Below are 14,325 nucleotides of genomic sequence, written 5' to 3' on the forward strand. Positions count from 1 at the left end.
CCCAACCAGAAGGCCTTACTGCATGGCTTTTTGTAGAGCACACAGCTCAGGGTATCTTCCCAGGCTCTGGGGAAACCTGAGAATTTTGATTGCTGTTGCATTAGTTGTGCTCCCGGGTGATTCTTGGCTCACCTTCTTTCTATCTGCTTCTCAGTGATTCCCCAAGTCACAGAACTTTACAGCTGGCAGAAACCTTAAAGACCATGTGGTCGAACCTCACAGAGCTGCAGAAAGAAAACAAAGGCTGTGGCTGTGGGCAGCATAGTGACCGGCAAGCAGGGCAAAGGCTGTTTCCATCCTTCCTCATCCCAACCTTCTCCACCAGCTCCTGGAGTCAATTCCTTCTCCACCACACCCTGTGTCTACCTTTGTGTCTGTGACCAGAGTCAGTAAGAAAGTCTTGAGAGATGTGCTAACCCCTCTATTCCACCTCGTCAATGATACTGAACAAGTGCAGGAAAACCTGGATAAACCAAGTAAGCAGAGACTGTTGGTGCTACAGCTCCTCAGCATATCTCTCTGCTTTCTGGGAGGTGGTAGCAAATGACAAATCCAAGCAGATGCTCCTGGCCCATAGCCCCACAATGCATCCAGCTGCACCTCAGCTGGAGCCCTCCCTACCCCGGGATGCCCAGAGAGCTCACCCTTCATGCACCAGCCGACCCTTCCGTCCAGCATGTCCCAGAATGCAAAGTGACTGGCGTTAGCTCTCCCTAGCCCTCTGCACCATAGGTGGGTTTCCCCCTTTTCATACTGGGAAATAAAACAATGGGTAAACAGCTTTGTTCAGAGATGATAATCACTGATTACTCCTCGGGGTTGACCAGGAGTGAACATTTACAGGGGCCCAAGCCTGTGGCAGATGGGGTGAGGGCACAAAAGAAGGAAGAAGCCTGGGCTGGACATCTGTTAGAAAAACCGAGCTTCTCCTCAGTTTGCCCTGTGAATCTCCAGGCACAGCTTCTACAGGATCTCAGTCCCACAGACCCTTCACACTGCAGTGCTGGTAGGGCCAGAGAAATGCCTACAAACCAGGTCCTGGTGTCCACGGGTGTCTCCATGGGAGTCACCCCTATGGAAATAGGTGGTTGTGTGTGAGTTCCCTGGAGGCAGCGCTAACTTTACATCCCAAACACCGCCTGTCACTGTCTGGGTACGCATGGCTGCTGCAGAGCACAGGTGAATGTACCTACTGGAGATCGGGTGGAGGGTGACAGCTCCTCATCCACAGGTGTTGCCCTGCCCACTGTGGCCCCAGCACCCCACCCAGCTGCCACCATGACTCCCTCGGGACAGGGAGCCAGTGAGATGAAGCCCTGAGATGCACAGCTGGGGCTGGAGGCTTCATGTCCATTGCTCCTGGTGACTGTCCTGAGAGGTAGGTATCATTGCAACTTCTTACAGAGGAGGAAACAGGGGCTCAGGGGACAGCAAGAGCACTCTCTTAAGACTGCGCATGTAGCAGGGCCAAGCTGAGAGAGAGTGTGAGGGGGATTTGTATAAATTTAGAGCCAGAAAGAATCTCAGCCATGCCTCCATTTCAGGGAGGATTTGCTGTGTGTGAATTGGGGGCAGGTGGCTTAAGAGTGAGAGCAAGTGAGATTAGGATTGACAGAGATAGACAAAGAGAGAGAAGAGAGAGGGAGAGAGAGAGAGAGAGAGAAAGGGGAGCCCGGCGTTGTTGAAAAAGGAGGGCAGTGTGGTGTTGAGATAGCAGGATGATGCCAAGAGGGACAGAGGCAGGGTAGGGTGACGGACATGCATGGGGAGCGGAAGGACGGGGGCTTCAGAGCCGGACAGCCTGCACTTGACCCAGACTGCGGAAACTTGAACCATTAACTTAACCTCCCTGAGCCTCATTTACTCATCGACAAAACAGAGCTATGAATACCTCAGTCACAGGCTGGTCAGCAAGAGTAACTGATATAATGTACAGGAAGGTGCTCAGCACACAGCCAACACTCCATAAACACTTGTTCTCTTCCGGCTGAGCAGAAGAGAAGAGGCCTGGCTAGCCTCACTTCTCACGACAACGAGCAAGTGTTAGGACGGTGCCCCTGCCAAGGGCCCCCAGACCAAGCCTCCAGGGGCTTTTATGCCTCAGATGGCTCATTTGCATGCCCTGGTTGGAAACTGCTTAGCTGAAGAATGGAATGTTCTGGCCTCACCGATTTGATTTTCAAATCACTTCCCTCTGAGCAATAGCCTCCCCCAAGAGCAGAGTCCCAATACTCGGTTACACCCATGGACTTGGCCTAGTGATTTTGGGACACTGAGATTGGAGGGAGGGAAGGGGCTCACCCCACCCTTTCCACACACTGCTCCCAGTATGCGCATTTCTAGAAACTGGGTTAAGAAGCTGCAGATTTGGAGAGATGTCAGGGCAGGCTGAATGGGTGGCTGTAGGGAGACGGCAGGATTCCCGCTCTGGCAGGGAAGGATGTTGTGTGTAGTGGTGGAGTCTTGGTCCCTATTTCTTACCACAATTGGCTATCTCAGGCTTCTGTCCCAGGGGAAAAGGGCTGGCCATGTCAAGCCTCAGGAACTCTCCTTTGACCCTGAACTGCCAACCTGCCTTCTTCTTTCCTGATGATGCCAGCAGAAGGCATCAGGAGCCAGGCAGGAGCTGCGGGATGTCCTGGCCTCAGTGCCACAGGGATGCTGCCCTCAGCCAGCCTCACCTGCAGATGGAACAGGAGGCCGCCTGGCTGGAGCCATCCCTCAGAGAATGGTCTCTGCTACCTTGCACAAACCTTCCTCTGAGATCAGAAGCCCTTTCATGGAGGGCAGGTCTCAATTTCCAGTTCTTTTCGGGACAGGAAACAGAGGGACTTGTGTGCATTTATATAAAATTGCAACTGAGAAAATGTAGGCTCGGAGAGTTTAAGTCACTCGCCTGACACCATGCAGCTGGTGGGTGACACCACCAGAGTTTGAGCACTGATTGGCCTGACTTTAGAGCTGCAATGCTGTTCTATCTGATTATGAATGGTGCGTATTTGACAGCAGGCTCCCCGGAGAGGGTAGTAGCCCCTCTGAGAGAATGCAGTGGGGCCTGTCTGCCAGCCTGTCCCCAGCCCCTCTCTCAGGCCCCACCCACGCCCTCCTCTCCAGAGGCCAAAGGGCTGAACCTCCCTGACCACACCATCCTGCTCCCAGCCCAGAAAGCCTCTTTGAACAGAATCACCTTCCTTTTCATTCAGAGGCTTCTTAGCTCTGGAACAAGGAAAAAATGTAAATGATTTCCAGAACATTGTGTGCATTGGAGGCACCAGGTCAACGTTGGAAACCATGGCTCCATGAAACCACGGTTTGATGCCGTGATCCACCGTTCCCCGAGAGCTAACGCTGAGCCACAAGGATGTGGGTGGCAGATGCGACGATCCTGCAGATGGGCTGCCACAGCAGGAAATCCAAGGGCACCTCTGTCAATGTGCCCCTAGAGTGCCCCTGGGCAAGATTGGGGCCGAGGCTGTGTGCTGGGTCTGAGGTCTTAGGGAGCCCTGTCCTCCTTATGTCTCTCTGCAGGACACTTTGAGTCTCGGGTGGGTAAAAAATGAGTTGGAGGTGGAAGAAGTTCTCTGGGCAAACCACTTAATTCCCAGACGCAGGCTGTCATGTGGATGCAATGACCATCTCCATTTTACAGATGGGGAAGTGGAGGCTTAGAGAGGAGAAGGACTTGCTTGAAGTCACACAGGGAGTAGGGTGTGAGCTGGGGGGCCCGTGGCTTCTAAGCTGCTGCTATTGTTGCTGCCTCCCAGTGTTCACATACTCAGCAGGGACGATAATGAGAGCAACTTTTTCCAACCAAGTCACCATATGAGTTTCCAGTTGCCGATGTGACAAATCACCACCAACTCACTAGCTGTAAACAACACACATTTATTATCGTACAGTTCTTTGGGTCAGAAGTCTGAATGGGACGAAATCAAGGTGTTACTGGAAAAAGGGGTCTCCATCCAGACCCCAAGAGAGGGTTCCTGGATTGTGTGCAGGAAAGGAATTCAAGATGAGTGGAAAAGTGTAGGGAAAGAAGCAAGTTTATTAGACACTGCGGCGTTACAAAGTAGAATGCCCTCAGGAAGCAAGCAGAGGAACGCACCATCTTTGCTTTAAGTTTTTCTTATATAGGGATCTTCCTCTGTAAAGACTAAACCAAAGCTGTGCCTACCTACTGGTGGGCTGACAGCATGACATTTATTACTCTACTGATGTAAAGACAGCTATCCTTGACATTTTCCTACGTCAGCACATCAGAGCATAACTATAATTCTTGTGAAAGCCTATACTGTTAAGGGTATCGGGACATCTGGACTTTCTGTTGTTGGTGGAGTGTGTCTTTGTAGGCATTACCAAGCTGCTTCCTCAGCTGTAAACATCTTAGGACCATGGGTTGTGGCTGGCAAGGAATGTGCCTTGCTAGTTTTAAGATGGAGTTGATTTTATTTATATTTATTTATTTTTGAGACGGGGTCTCACTCTGTTGCCCCAACTGGAGTGCAGTGGCACAATCTCGGCTCACTGCAACCTCCACCTCCCAGGCTCAAGGGATTTTCCCGCCTCAGCCTCCAGAGTAGCTGGGATTATAGGCACACACCACCACCACCCGACTAATTTTTGTATTTTTAGTAGAGAGGGAGTTTCACCATGTTGGCCAGGCTAGCCTTGAACTCCTGACCTCAAATGATCCACCCACCTCAGCCTCCCAAAGTGCTAGGATTACAGGCGTGAGCCATTGCATCCAGGCAAGATGGAGTTGATTTTAAAATGGTGTCACCCTGGTTCTCCTATGCTCCTGCGTCTCTAACAAACGTGTTGGGAGCGCTGGTTCCTCCTGAAGGCTCTGGGGGACAATACATTTCCTTGGCTCTGGCTGTGCCAGCTTCTAGGGGCAACAAAGGCCATATCCCTTGGCTCACAGCTCCTTCCTCCATCTTCAAAGCCAGCAGCGTGATGTCCTCAACTCCTCTGACCCTCCTGACTCCCTCTTATAAGGACTCTTGTGATTAGATTGGGCCCAGCTGAACAATCCAGGACAACCCCCCATCCCCAGGTCCTTAATCTGATCACACCTGCAAAGTCCCTTTTGCCCTGCAGAGTAACATATGCCAGGACCTGGGGATTCAGACAGGGGTAGCTGTGGGGGCCATTATTCTTCCTACCACAATCACCCTGTGGGTTAGGAAAAGAGGCCTCAGGCAAGCTACCTGATCACAGGGGTCATGAGAGTCCTTGGCAAGCGTGGTCTTTCAGGTCATGGCAAGAGGCGGGAGAGAGCATGCCAGGGCAGGCAGGGGCCGTGGGACTGAGACTGGCTCATTGTCCACCAAGACCTACCTCCTTCCTTCCCGGGCTGGCTCTGAGTCTCCATTGGCAGCCTCCAGTTAGGTTGTGTGGACATAAAGCCCCCAGGCTCCTTCTCTTCCTTCATCTTCTAGGTGGACATGGCCCCAAGCTGACCTAAGCATAAGAGTCACCTAGGGTGCTTGCCAGACACTGGTCCCAGCTCTCCCCTGGAACAAGAATGTGAATGTGAACAAGCACCCAGAGATCCTTGTGAGCTGAGAATTTGGGAGACGCTGCAGCCGACCACAGTGTTGCTCGTCATTCCTTGCCGCAGGGTGGGCATGGGGAATCCAAAGGAAGGCAATGTGGGGGAGCATGTCCCCCACCCCTTCGATGGAGTCAGAGGGTTCCATATGCAGTCCATGGGCTTGGCCTCTGTGGGCTCCCCGCATTGATGGAGCCCCGTTCCTGCAGGAATGGAAAGTGTCTGCTTTCCTGTATCTGATGGAAGTATCTTCTTTCAGCAGCTCACTTTTCTCCCTTGCCCAAGAGGGTTACCTGGGCCAGGTGAAGGCAAAGGAAGGAGCATTGAGTCAGGGCGCTGCTGCGTGTGTCAATACAGAGCCAGGCTACCCACTGCCCTGCAGCACCCTGGAAGCATTAACAAGCCGCCCAAATGGGAAGGGGTGGGAGGACTTCTAACAGGATGGGAGGACTCTGGAACGGGACGCATGCAACCTTGTCCCTCTGAACTTTGAACTCACCTCTACAGAGCTACGGCGGCAGGGGATCAGTCCCCCGGGAGTGCTCACAGTCATTCGACAGGTCTGAGAAGTAAGGCGTAGAGAGTGAAGGGCTCTGTCACCCAGCCTCAGACTGGTTCCCCAGGCCAAGCTGGACCCACACCACCTCCCCACTCAATGAACATGCCACTGTGCCCAGACAGAGCTCAGGGGCTACACCTGCACTCCAGCGTCTCCGACATGTGAAGCTGTCCACCCCTGCAGCGCCCTCTACCCTCCAGCCCCCGCAACAATAGAGACTGAGCATCGACTTCATAGGGGGCAGCCCCAGGAGGGTTAGGGACACTTCTACCTCAGACGTCTCATTTCATCCTCAAATGTCCCCTCACCCCCAGTCAGGCAGGACAAACCTTGAATGTGCCCCATCTTCCAGGCCGCCCTCCCAGTCCAGCTGCCTGGCTTCTGGGGCCACCACCAGGGTTGGACTTACAGAGGCTTGGGAAATGCATCCCACATCCCGCTGTCCCTGGTGTCTGCAGCCCGCCTCTCCAAACTGAGCACTCAGGCTACCAGAAAAAGTAGTCATGTGAACTCCAGGAGCTCCTGGGAAATCCAGCAGAGATGCGCATTTTCATCCGTGCACTGCCGCCTGCTGGCCAGCAGGTGTTGAGTTGCAGAGAGGCTGGAGGAAGGAGGGATGGTGGAGGCTGTGGAAGGTTCACCTTCCAGCTCTGCCTCTCCTACGCTCAGGACTAGGGCCCAGTCCCTGGGGTGTGACTGACCCACCACATTTCCCCTCTGCTCCCCCTGTCAAATCCATCTCGCATGTTGTGGCCTTGTTGAAAAGACTGTTAAAATAACTCACATGGAGGTGTTGTGACTGATGATGACTTTAGTTTTATCCTTTACCCAGCACCTCCAAGAAAAAAAAAAATTGGTTAGGACGATGTTTACCTCCAGATAAATGACTCTCTAATTGTGGAGTTTCAGGCTGTGCACTGAAACTGTGTTTTGGACAGGCAGGGCTCTTCCTAAGCGTCCCTGGATCTCTGACTCGCCCTGGGTATAGAGGTGAGTCAGTAGGGCACATATCATACCTGTCACCTCCAGATGTCATAACGGAATAGAATATTAGAGTTGACAGTGACCTTAGAGACCCAGCTACTGCACAGATGAGTCCAAGAGGGGGAAAGGATTTGCCCACAGGGAACAAACTGGAAACCGTATCTCTTCCCAAAAGGCTCAGGTTGAGGAAAATTCCTAGCGGACAGACATTTTGAGAATCTTTTTTTTTTTTAGACGGAGTCTTGCTCTGTCACCCAGGATGGAGTGCAGTGGCGCGATCTCAGCTCACTGCAACCTCTACCTCCCAAGTTCAAGCGATTCTCCTGTCTCAGCCTCCTGAGTAGCTGGGATTATAGGCACGTGCCACCATGCCCGGCTAATTTTTGTATTTTTAGTAGGACGGGGTTTCACCATGTTGCTCAGGCTTGTCTCAAACTCCTGACCTCGTGATCCACCCACTTTGGCGTCTGAAAGTGCTGAGATGACAGGTGTGAGCCACTGTGTCTGGCCCATTCTGAGAATTTTAAGGGGAAGTGTGATACTGAAATCCCAGAGAACAGCCTTGCGCCCCCCACCCCAACCCCATTATCCCCTATTCCCTCTCAAAGATGATGCAAGGGCTGGGCAGAGGGAAGCATCATTTGGGCAGAGGAAGTACCCCTGCCGCCTCCAGCTCAGTGTCTGTTCTTCCGTCCATATCTGCCTGCGGGACATGATCCAGCTCACGGCTCTTCTCCAGAAGGGCTGGAGAGGAATTTTGACTCATTTTCCATCTCTTTATCTCTCTGAGCTACATTTATGGATGATTCCCTCAACTTTTTTTTTTTTCAATTTATGAATTCCTTTGCAAATGTGCCTAATCTGATGTTTACTCCATTTTTTACTTTAAAAAATGTAATAATTATACATTTCATTTTGTTATGTATTTGGTGTCACATCTGTTTGGTCATCTTGGATACTTTTACGTTCCCTGCATGTGTGTTTAATTTCCCCTTTTATTCCCGTAAACATTGAAAACACAACTTTGAATCCTGTTCCTGATAATCCCATAATGTGACATCTTTGGTGGTCTAATTCTGACATCTGCTGCTCCTGCTGACACTTGCTCATGATGGATTGCTTCTCTTGTGCAGGCTCAATTTTTATGGTGAGCTCATGTTTTGCAGATCTCAGTCTGTGGGAATCCTGAGAGGCCTGGGCTCAGGGTTAGTCCTCTGGAGAGATCTATCAGGGGCCCTGGACTGCTTGTTTCCATCTTGGAAACACACTAAAATATTTCTCAGCTTGGATATTCTTCAGGAAGTGTAAATCCAGACCCGAAATCCATGTGAGGACGGCCTTTACATTTTCAGGGGGAGGGAAGAGTGAAATATCTGTCTTCATTTTTCTCTTCCTTCTCTTCTCCCTTCTCCTCCTCCTCCTCCTCCTCCTTCTCTCTTTCTCTTTTTTTAACCCAAAGCTGAGGCCAGGATAGACACATTTTCTTGTTAGTTTCTTTTTCTATGCCACCTTTTTACCAAGAGTTAGCTCTTCAACGATTCTAGCTTTTCCAAGAGTCTCAGTCCTGACACCTCATCTTGCCGGCATGGACCCAGGGCCCTGCCTTCTCTTTTTTGCATGGCTGTTAAAATCAGTGACTGTAGGTTTCAGATATTTCCAGGTGCTTCTAGGGCAGCCCACAGCATCAGGGGTCATTTACCATTCTGGTTTCAGCGTCTTCTTTGGTTTTGGCCTTTGTGAGTTTCCTTACCTTTTTACACATTCGGGTAGTCATTTAAAAGATGTTTGTTTCAATCAACATGTCTAGGTATTTGTAGTGGAGTTTATTTTTCCCCCAGAACATCTAGCCTAGAAGTGGAAGTCCTAATTTTATATTTAAATGTTCAAATGTTTGCCACATGTGAAGTTTAACCAACTGTGAAGTTGGAGGAAACACAGCCCACACAGAAGACCATGCTCACTTTCAACACCAATTGCAAGTTTAGGGGTTCCCAAGACCACCTCTTCTGATCACGGCTTCCCCAAACCACTCTCAGTTTTGATAACTTGCTAGAAAGACTCACAGAGCTAACTAGAAGCTGTTAGACTCATCCTTTCATTATTTATTTTATTTTATTTTATTTTATATTTTGAGATGGAGTCTCGCTCTATCGCCCAGGCTAGAGTGCAGTGTGATCTTGGCTCACTGAAACCTCTGCCTCCTGGGTTCAAGTGATTCTTCTGCCTCAGCCTCCCTAGTAGCTAGGACTACAGGTGCATGCCACCACACCCAGCTAATTTTTGTATTTTTAGTAGACACAGGGTTTCACCATATTGGCCAGGCTGGTCTCAAACTCCTGATCTCATGATCCACCCACCTTGGCCTCCCAAAGTGCTAGGATTACAGGTGTGAGCCACCACCCCCAGCAAGACTCATCTTATCCTTCTGGGTGCAGATGACCATCAACCAAGGGAGGATGCCCACTGGGTGTGTCTGGGGACTACCTCATGCACAGCTGCTGTGGTCCTCCCTGTGGGTCAGCCTCCTGTTCCCAGCATCCATGTGTAGCAGAACATAGGAGTGCTGGCAACTAGGGAGGCTCACATGAGCCTCAGTGTCCAGAGTTTTTCTTGGGCCTCATCACATAAGTATGACAGATGATTCACATGCTGGTCTCTGTCTCCAGCCTGCAGCCCCTCTGGGTGTGACTCAAAGCCATCACATTACATTGTTGGACTTTCCAGTTTGACCAGTCCCTACCTGAAATCACATTGTTAGCTATTCAATGTGACCCACAGAAAACAAAGACACTCCTATCAGGCCTGATAGTCTTAGAGCTTAGGGATTCCCTCCCATAAGCTGAACGCAAAACCAGACCTCTTTTTGGACAAGGTTAAATTATTTACTACAGATCACAGGGTTTTTTTGCTTTTTTTTATTTGGTTGACTTTTGTTTTGTTTTGTTTTTAGACAGTCTCTGTCACCAGGCTGGAGTGCAGTGGCTCACTACAGCCTTGACCTCCCTGGTCTTAATGGATCCTCCCACCTCAGCCTCCCTAGCAGCTGGGACTACAGGCGCACCACTATGCCCGGCTGATTTTTGCAGTTTTGGTAGAGATGTGGTTTCACCATGTTGCCCAGGCTGGTCTCAAACTCCTAGGATCAAGTGATCAGCCTGTCTCAGCCTCCCAAAGTGCTGGGATTACATGTGTGAGCCACCACCAGACTACAGTATTTTGTCAAGCTTCTCTATTCTAGAGTTCTTCATTTTGATTCACTTCTTTGGTTAAATTAAAACAAAAAAAAAAAAAATAGAGAAAGGGTATCACTCTACCCCAGGCTGGAGTGCAGTGACACAATCATAGCTCACTGCAGTCTGGAGCTCTCAGGCCTAAGCCATCCTCCCACCTCAGCCTCTCGAGTAGCTGCCACCACAGGTGTGCACCTATGATCAGCACTTTTCTTTTTTAAGAGACAGGGTCTATGTTGTCCAGGCTGGTTTTCAACTCCTGGTTTCAAGCAGTCCTCCTGCCTCTGCCTCCCAAGTGCTGGGATTGCAGGCATGAGCCATTCCCCGGACCCTCTCTTCTTTTCCTTTCCTGAGCTCTTCTCGTTCACCCTTGCCCTCTTTGGGATGTAATCTTATATCTCTGCCCCAGTCTCTTTCATATCTACTTTAAGCCTCCTCCCCTAAGGAGCCATATTATCGTTCCTGGTTTTGAACATGAACAACTATGTATCTGATTTCTCCTTTATTCTGTTTCCCAGGGGTCACTGATGCGGTGTTTACTTGTCTTTTGCTCATCCTTCCGTCCTCTAGCTATGGCGCAGCTTTTTTTGGTTTTGTTTTGTTTTGAGACAGAGTCTCACTCTGTCACCCATGCTGGAGTACAGTGGCACACTTGCTGCTCACTGCAACCTCGACCTCCCAGGCTCAAGCGATCCTCCCACCTCAGCCTCCCAGGACTATAATTTTATGTGTGTGTGTGTGTGGTGTTTTTTTTTTTTTGTAGAGACAGGGTCTTGTCATGTTGCCCAGGCTGGTCTTGTCACGTTGCCTAGGCTGGTCTTGAACGCCTGGGCTAGAGTGATCCACCTGCCTCAGCTTCCCAAAGTACTGAGATTCCAGGTGTGAGCCACTGTGCCTGGCCTGGTGCAGCATTTTTGAATGGAAAGTGCTCTGGCCTCTCTTCACCCTTGAGAACTCTGTACACCCTATGCCATTGTTAGTGAGATTCCTCCACCTGGACTTGCCTCCCCTGACTTTGAGTCTGGTCACAGAGGATTAACGGGGACACCAGTGCACTTGCAGACACTGCAGTTGGCCCTGTTGGTCTCTTGGCAGCACTGCTCACGTGTGGCCACTGCACACTCTCCTGGTCTTTCCCCCTTCTCTCTGCCTTTTCTCCTTTGGCTCCTTCCTTCTCTCTGTCTCTTTCCCTGTAGGGCTCGTGGACAGCATCGATTCAGAGTGAGAGGCAATGCAGACAGTGGTTACGGATCGGTGTGCAAACAAACAGCCTGGGACTATCCTGGCCCTGTCGCCCACCAAGAAGGGCTGGTTATTAGGTGTGTTATGAGCCTCTCCATCCAGCTTCCTCCTCAGAGGGCTACAATCAGGATGAAATGAGGGCAAACGCGTGGCGTGCGCGATGCACTGCTGTTACAGGCAGTTAAGACAGGCATGAGCCAGGCAGGACAGGGCTCTCCCCACCCACCAGGAATGTGGGGAGATGGTTCCACGATGATCACATTGCCTCTCTAAAACTGATAAATTGGCAGCCAGTGCCAGGGAGAGGCCATTTCCTTATGGGCCACACCTGTTGCACTAAAGCATTAATTAAACGCAGAAGCCAGAGAGAAGCAACTTCCCAGGCATGCGCATTAAGAGACAAAATGGCAGAGTATGAGCTTCCGGGAGCACACCACCGGAAGAGGGAAGAAAGCCTCAGATGGGCATGCGTACAACTTCCAAAACACGAGGCGTATGCTCACCTCCCAAGGGAAAGGAGGGTACTGTGCATGCAGGCAGCCCGCCCTAAGGGAAGAATCATGGGAAAGGGGCCAGTCTATAATAAAGTCCTAGGGTCAAGGTTAAAAGTCGCACTTGATCTCAGTGCCTGCTCGGGTCTCTTCCAAGCACACTTTCTTTTATCTCCAGTTCTAAAGCCTTTTTTTTTTCTTTTTTTTTTTTTTTGAGACGGAGTTTCTCTCTTGTTGCCCAGGCTGGAGTGTAATGGTGCAGTCTCGGCTCACTGCAACTCCAGCTCCCAGGTGCAAACGATTCTCCTGCCTCAGCTTCCTGATTAACTGGGATTACAGGCACTCGCCACCACACCTGGCTAGTTTTTGTATTTTTTTAGTAGAGACGGGATTCCACCATGTTGGTCAGGCTGGTCTCACACTCCTGACCTTAGGTGATCCACTCGCCTCGGCCTCCCAAAGTGCTGGGATTACAGGCGTGAGCCGCTGCGCCTGGCCTCTAAAGCCTTTTAAAGTAAACTTCCACTCCTGCTTTGCAACTTGCCTTGGTCTCTTTTTCTGCCTTGTGCCCCTCAGTCAACTTCTTTCTTCTGAGGAGGCAAGAATTGAGGTTGCGGCAGACCTGTACGGATTCGCTGCAGGGAACTTGGATACCTTCTGTTTGTCACACTGCCTGGCACACGGCGCATGATGAAGATGAAGCAGTGATTCTTTATACTGTCAGTTCACTGGCTGTCTGGACCCTCTATTTGATCTCTGATTTCTAACCAACTGATTCGTTCTGCCCTCTACTTTTTCCTGCATGTAAACGTCTTATGAGCAATGACCCTGCCGTATGCACCCCGGGGCCCATCTCCATGCCTGCTGCAGAGGCCTCCCTGGGTATTGCCAAGTGGGCTGAGTCAGAGGCAGTTCTGGGGCAGGGGAGTTGCCCACTGTGTCCCCACTCTGGGCCAGAGCCTGCACCTGCAGGGACGTGCTCCAGTGGCTTCCTAAAGTGCCTCACTCAGGCCTCACTGCAGCATCTGGCAGGACCCCCAACACCTCCTTCCCAAGTCTCTGCCCCACCTGCCTTCTCAGCAGGGCTGTCTGCATGGCTTTGCCCAGGCTTTAGGCTCCAGGCTGCTGTCAAGGGGGTGGAGGACCCCTGACTGCAGGATAGACATAGGCAGGTATGGGCAGCTCCCTGGCATTAGGTCAGTGGTTCCCTGAGCCTGGGCCTCTGAAGGCAGCCTTCAAGCCCTCTCCTCCCCTCAGTCTCCCACAGCAGCCTGCCCCAGGGCCTCTGGCCTGGACAGCCCTGAGCCTGTGTCATGGAGTGGCATGATGAATGAAGCTACAGCCAGCTGAAATCTGGCTAAGAGTTGGGCTGACTCTAAGGAGCCCCTTGGGAGTTCCTGGGGAGTGGCCAAAAGTTGCAAACAGCTGCCCAGACATCTGTGGGGGGTGGGGGGGCACAGGTAGGCTCAGGGAGGCAGGAGGAGGGAACCGGACGGGCCGTGGTGTGTGCCGTTCTCCCTGCCAGGAGCTCACCTGCTTCACCCAAGCTTGCCGTGTTGTGCCGGGAAAGGATGTTCTCGGCTCCGACCTCTTTCCTCCTCTCCTGGGGAGAGAACGTGGATCTTAACTGCCTGTAACAGCAGTGCATCGCGCACGCCGCGCGTTTGCCCTCATTTCATCCTGATTGTAGCCCTCTGAGGAGGAAGCTGGATGGAGAGGCTCATAACACACCTAATAACCAGCCCTTCTTGGTGGGCGGCAGGGCCAGGATAGTCCCAGGCTGTTTGTTTGCACACCGGTCCGTAACCACTGTCCGCATTGCCTCTCACTCTGAATCGATGCTGTCCACGAGCCCTACAGGGAAAGAGACAGAGAGAAGGAAGGAGCCAAAGGAGAAAAGGCAGAGAGAAGGGGGAAAGACCAGGAGAGTGTGCAGTGGCCACACGTGAGCAGTGCTGCCAAAGACCAACAGGGCCAACTGCAGTGTCTGCAAGTGCACTGGTGTCCCCGTTAATCCTCCGTGACCAGACTCAAAGTCAGGGGAGGCAAGTCCAGGTGGAGGAATCTCACTAACAATGGCATAGGGTGTACAGAGTTCTCAAGGGTGAAGAGAGGCCAGAGCACTTTCAAATCGAGCCCGCTGTGCTCAGCCCCTGCCCATGCCTTCCACCACTTCTCTGTCCCGTAGGCATACTGAAGCGGCTTTCACAAAATTGAGTCTCCAAGAGGTAAGTGATGTGTCCACCCCGCACAGCTGGTGGGAGG

General features: G+C 51.4%; 1 long non-coding RNA gene across 3 annotated transcripts; it reads right to left on the reverse strand.

The window, feature by feature from the left end:
* Window positions 1-3,878: 3,878 nt before the first annotated feature.
* Window positions 3,879-13,655, reverse strand: LOC139356956 (uncharacterized). Of its 3 annotated transcripts, none has more exons than XR_011609504.1 (3): window positions 13,594-13,655; window positions 6,054-6,714; window positions 3,879-5,847 (listed from the first exon to the last, which is right to left on the reverse strand). It is a non-coding gene; the product is annotated as an uncharacterized lncRNA (long non-coding RNA). The 3 variants fall into 3 exon arrangements; XR_011609503.1 differs by lacking the exon at window positions 13,594-13,655 and adding an exon at window positions 6,987-7,092; XR_011609505.1 differs by lacking the exon at window positions 13,594-13,655 and adding an exon at window positions 6,898-7,021.
* Window positions 13,656-14,325: the final 670 nt, after the last annotated feature.

The sequence above is a fragment of the Macaca nemestrina genome, chromosome 11 (genome assembly GCF_043159975.1).
Source record: "Macaca nemestrina isolate mMacNem1 chromosome 11, mMacNem.hap1, whole genome shotgun sequence".
NCBI classification, from domain to species: domain Eukaryota; kingdom Metazoa; phylum Chordata; class Mammalia; order Primates; family Cercopithecidae; genus Macaca; species Macaca nemestrina.